Source organism: Mchenga conophoros, linkage group LG3, assembly GCF_057382185.1.
Source record: "Mchenga conophoros isolate Kocher_MC1m ecotype Shallow Benthic linkage group LG3, M_conophoros_male_GT1.1, whole genome shotgun sequence".
Classification (NCBI taxonomy): domain Eukaryota; kingdom Metazoa; phylum Chordata; class Actinopteri; order Cichliformes; family Cichlidae; genus Mchenga; species Mchenga conophoros.
In genome coordinates this window covers 44,753,745-44,759,744 of record NC_140528.1, presented here as the reverse complement: position 1 = coordinate 44,759,744, position 6,000 = coordinate 44,753,745, and the positions used below count along the sequence as shown (strand labels likewise).

The 6,000-nt window shown below is 40.4% G+C and overlaps 2 pseudogenes; both read left to right on the top strand.

Annotated features, from left to right (window-relative positions):
* Window positions 1–238: 238 nt before the first annotated feature.
* On the top strand, window positions 239–1,910 carry LOC146578914 (tripartite motif-containing protein 16-like; annotated as a pseudogene).
* Window positions 1,911–3,477: 1,567 nt separating this feature from the next.
* Window positions 3,478–5,245, top strand: LOC146578913 (tripartite motif-containing protein 16-like; annotated as a pseudogene).
* Window positions 5,246–6,000: the final 755 nt, after the last annotated feature.

Genomic DNA, 6,000 nt, shown 5'->3' with positions numbered 1-6,000 from the left:
GCCTGTTATTAAATGCATAAAACAAAATACACAGCAAATAAGCACTAGAAAATATATTTTCCTAATAGGCAGTAAAGGGGACAAAGTGTTCGTCACATCAGATGGAAAAAGATGAAAAAATAATTATTTTTATGTAAAGAACATGGTTATTTCTTGTACAGCAGCTATTATAAATGCAAAACAAGATTGGGATCTACTGAAGGATCCAGTGACTACAGCCTGTGGACACAGCTACTGCATGAACTGTATTAAAAGTTTCTGGGATGAAGAGGACAGGAAGGGAATCCACAGCTGCCCTCAGTGCAGGACGACTTTCAAACCGAGGCCTGTCCTGGAGAAAAACGTCATGTTTGCAACTTTAGTGGAGCAGCTGAAGCATACTGGACTCCAAGCTGCTGCAGGTGAGCAATGCTATGCTGGACCTGAAGATGTGGCCTGTGATGTCTGCACTGGGAGGAAGCTGAAAGCCATCAAGTCCTGTCTGGTGTGTCTGATCTCCTACTGTGAGAAACATATTCTGCTTCATTTTGAGTCTCCTGCCTTTAAAAAACACAAGCTGGTGGCCCCCTCCAAGAAGCTCCAGGAGAACATCTGCTCTTGTGATGATGAGGTGATGAAGATTTTCTGTCGTACTGATCAGCAGAGTATCTGTTATCTCTGCACAATGGATGCACATAAAGGCCATGAAACAGTCCCAGCTGCAGCAGAAAGGACTGAGAAGCAGAAGGAGCTCAAGGTGAGACGACTAAACATCCAGCAGAGAATCCAGGAGCGAGAGAAAGATGTGAAGCTGCTTCAACAGGAGGTGGAGGCCATCATTGGCTCTGCTGATAAAGCAGTGGAGGACAGTGAGAAGATGTTCACTGAGCTGATCCGTCTCATCCAGAAAAGAAGCTCTGATGTGAAGCAGCAGGTCAGATCCCAGTAGGAAACTGAAGTGAGACGAGTCAAAGAGCTTCAGGAGAAGCTGGAGCAGGAGATTGCTGAGCTGAAGAGGACAGACGGCGAGCTGGAGCAGCTCTCACACACAGAGGATCACAACCAGTTTCTACACAACTACCCCTCACTGTCAGCACTCAGTGAGTCTACACACTCATCCAGCATCAATATTCGTCCTCTGAGGTACTTTGAGGATGTGACAGCAGCTGTGTCAGAGACCAGAGATAAACTACAGGACACTCTGAGAGAGGAATGGACGAACATCTCACTGACAGTCACTGAAGTGGATGTTTTACTGTCACCACCAGAGCCAAAGACCAGAGCTGGATTCTTAAAACATTCACATGAAATCACACTGGATCCAAACACAGCAAGCACACATCTGTTATTATCTGACGGGAACAGAAAAGTAACATTAATGAAACAACAACAGTCTTATTCTGATCATCCAGACAGATTCACTTCATGCCATCAGATCCTGAGTACAGAGAGCCTGACTGGACGTTGTTACTGGGAGGTGGAGTGGAGAGGGGAAATGGTTTTTATAGCAGTCACATACAAGAATATCAGCAGAGCAGGGGGCCTCAATAAATGTGGTTTTGGATGGAATGAGAAATCTTGGGTATTAAATTGTTACAAAAACATTTTTCAATTTTGGCACAACGATGTCCGAACTCTCCTCTCAGGTCCTCAGAGTAGGAGTGTACCTGGATCACAGAGCAGGTATTCTGTCTTTCTACAGCGTCTCTGAAACCATGACTCTCCTGCACAGAGTCCAGACCACATTCACTCAGCCGCTCCATGCTGGACTTTATCTTTCTGAAGTTGGAGACAGTGCAGAGTTGATTAAAGTCAAATAGACAGAGAAGATATGTTCATGTTGATCCCTGATCACTATATTTGTGTAGTTTCTAAATGAGGCTTTACATTTTAGAAGCTGAGAAGTTCAGTGGCCCATTGATTCAAATTGTACTTACATTTATATACCTTACATCATTATAAATCTTAATTTGTTCTTATGGCTGATAATGTGAGTTAAATTATACTACTCTTCATATTCAGCATGTTTGAAATCTTTAATCAATCTGGTTAGTGGTTTTATTCTGTAGTTGCTGTAGTGGGTTGTCAAATGCAACAATATATTGAAGCTGCATCAGTTGATTCATCAGTTAGTCAATGATTAGAGAATTGATTGTTTTATCATTATTTTAGTAACATTTAAAGCTGGTTCCAGTTTCTGAAATGTGAAGATTGTTGATTTTATATGTAAAGAATTTTTCTTTTTTCATTGAACCTTTTAAGGGTTTTCTCATAGTAGTTTTGGGGAGTTTTTAATTAGATTTACAGCTTCAGAATAACTTTGTGATGTCAGATTAGAAAGTTTGCGTCCAACTGCAGGGTTGGATTTTTTTTATATGATAGTTGAATTTGTTGTATTGGAATTGAGTAACATTTTTACTGATGGATGATTCGTTGTAAAACGTTGATCTACCAACAGTTTATTTCTTTATTATGATTAAATGTAAAACAAATATATTTTCCACTTTTGTTTGACAGACGCAGGAATGTCTCTGTCTTGCATGTAACTTGCATGTAACTTTGTCCAGTAAATTGTTGAAACTGAAACTAAACAGCTACGTTGCTAGCGTTAAACTGAATTTCCACAACAGAGCTACCTAGATCACTTAAATTACACAATTGAAAGCATGAAAGCATATGTGTATTGTTTGTGTATAAATACACAAACAATACACATATGTTCAAATAATTTAAAAAAAAGTTCAGTCCCCGAGAGCTACTGTCCTGCAGCTTTTAGACTCAGCCCTACTCCAACACAGCTGAATCAAATGGTTGAATTACCTCGTCAGCAGGCTATCAAGTGTGGCAATTTCCTGCTTACAAGCCATTCATTTGATTCAGGTGTGTCGAAACAAGGATGCGACTATTCATGTAGTAAAAGCGTTGAAACCACAATATTGTCTCTAGATGCAGAAAAAGGCATTTTATAGAGTTTTTATTTTTATTTGCAACTTTACACAAATTTGGTTTGGAAACTTGGTTGAAGATATTATATAATTGCCCAACAGCCTGTGTAAGAACAAATGACCAAACATCCCCCAGCTTCTGTCTCTTCTGTCACATTACAAACACCACCAAATATGCATACATGCCAACCCTCCCGATTTTTCCGGGAGAGTCCCAAATTTCAGTGGCCCTCCCGAAAATCTCCTGGAGCCACCATTCTCCCGAATTTCTCTAGATTTTCCAGCATAAAAATAGACGATGTCCTCTGCAACTCTGCACAAAGCTTCCTGTTCTGCACAGTTTCAGACTTGCTAAGCAATCTAATGACCTATGACACAGTTTATAACTAAAAGGTGGCATCTAATATACTGGCCTGTTATTAAATGCATAAAACAAAATACACAGCAAATAAGCACTAGAAAATATATTTTCCTAATAGGCAGTAAAGGGGACAAAGTGTTCGTCACATCAGATGGAAAAAGATGAAAAAATAATTATTTTTATGTAAAGAACATGGTTATTTCTTGTACAGCAGCTATTATAAATGCAAAACAAGATTGGGATCTACTGAAGGATCCAGTGACTACAGCCTGTGGACACAGCTACTGCATGAACTGTATTAAAAGTTTCTGGGATGAAGAGGACAGGAAGGGAATCCACAGCTGCCCTCAGTGCAGGACGACTTTCAAACCGAGGCCTGTCCTGGAGAAAAACGTCATGTTTGCAACTTTAGTGGAGCAGCTGAAGCATACTGGACTCCAAGCTGCTGCAGGTGAGCAATGCTATGCTGGACCTGAAGATGTGGCCTGTGATGTCTGCACTGGGAGGAAGCTGAAAGCCATCAAGTCCTGTCTGGTGTGTCTGATCTCCTACTGTGAGAAACATATTCTGCTTCATTTTGAGTCTCCTGCCTTTAAAAAACACAAGCTGGTGGCCCCCTCCAAGAAGCTCCAGGAGAACATCTGCTCTTGTGATGATGAGGTGATGAAGATTTTCTGTCGTACTGATCAGCAGAGTATCTGTTATCTCTGCACAATGGATGCACATAAAGGCCATGAAACAGTCCCAGCTGCAGCAGAAAGGACTGAGAAGCAGAAGGAGCTCGAGGTGAGACGACTAAACATCCAGCAGAGAATCCAGGAGCGAGAGAAAGATGTGAAGCTGCTTCAACAGGAGGTGGAGGCCATCAATGGCTCTGCTGATAAAGCAGTGGAGGACAGTGAGAAGATGTTCACTGAACTGATCCGTCTCATCCAGAAAAGAAGCTCTGATGTGAAGCAGCAGGTCAGATCCCAGCAGGAAACTGAAGTGAGTCGAGTCAAAGAGCTTCAGGAGAAGCTGGAGCAGGAGATCGCTGAGCTGAAGAGGAAAGACGGCGAGCTGGAGCAGCTCTCACACACAGAGGATCACAACCAGTTTCTACACAACTACCCCTCACTGTCAGCACTCAGTGAGTCTACACACTCATCCAGCATCAATATTCGTCCTCTGAGCTACTTTGAGGATGTGACAGCAGCTGTGTCAGAGACCAGAGATAAACTACAGGACACTCTGAGAGAGGAATGGACAAACATCTCACTGACAGTCACTGAAGTGGATGTTTTACTGTCACCAACGGAGCCAAAGACCAGAGCTGGATTCTTAAAACATTCACATGAAATCACACTGGATCCAAACACAGCAAGCACACATCTGTTATTATCTGACGGGAACAGAAAAGTAACATTAATGAAACAACAACAGTCTTATTCTGATCATCCAGACAGATTCACTTCATGCCATCAGATCCTGAGTACAGAGAGCCTGACTGGACGTTGTTACTGGGAGGTGGAGTGGAGAGGGGAAATGGTTTTTATAGCAGTCACATACAAGAATATCAGCAGAGCAGGGGGCCTCAATAAATGTGGTTTTGGATGGAATGAGAAATCTTGGGTATTAAATTGTTACAAAAACATTTTTCAATTTTGGCACAATGATGTCCGAACTCTCCTCTCAGGTCCTCAGAGTAGGAGTGTACCTGGATCACAGAGCAGGTATTCTGTCTTTCTACAGCGTCTCTGAAACCATGACTCTCCTGCACAGAGTCCAGACCACATTCACTCAGCCGCTCCATGCTGGACTTTATCTTTCTGAAGTTGGAGACAGTGCAGAGTTGATTAAAGTCAAATAGACAGAGAAGATATGTTCATGTTGATCCCTGATCACTATATTTGTGTAGTTTCTAAATGAGGCTTTACATTTTAGAAGCTGAGAAGTTCAGTGGCCCATTGATTCAAATTGTACTTACATTTATATACCTTACATCATTATAAATCTTAATTTGTTCTTATGGCTGATAATGTGAGTTAAATTATACTACTCTTCATATTCAGCATGTTTGAAATCTTTAATCAATCTGGTTAGTGGTTTTATTCTGTAGTTGCTGTAGTGGGTTGTCAAATGCAACAATATATTGAAGCTGCATCAGTTGATTCATCAGTTAGTCAATGATTAGAGAATTGATTGTTTTATCATTATTTTAGTAACATTTAAAGCTGGTTCCAGTTTCTGAAATGTGAAGATTGTTGATTTTATATGTAAAGAATTTTTCTTTTTTCATTGAACCTTTTAAGGGTTTTCTCATAGTAGTTTTGGGGAGTTTTTAATTAGATTTACAGCTTCAGAATAACTTTGTGATGTCAGATTAGAAAGTTTGCGTCCAACTGCAGGGTTGGATTTTTTTTATATGATAGTTGAATTTGTTGTATTGGAATTGAGTAACATTTTTACTGATGGATGATTCGTTGTAAAACGTTGATCTACCAACAGTTTATTTCTTTATTATGATTAAATGTAAAACAAATATATTTTCCACTTTTGTTTGACAGAGGCAGGAATGTCTCTGTCTTGCATGTAACTTGCATGTAACTTTGTCCAGTAAATTGTTGAAACTGTCAAAAAAAAACAAACCTTGTTTGTGTTTTGTGATAATAAAGCACAACCCAGTGTTCCCAGGTAATGTAGAGAGGTCTGTGTTCACAATGCTCATGCGTGGAA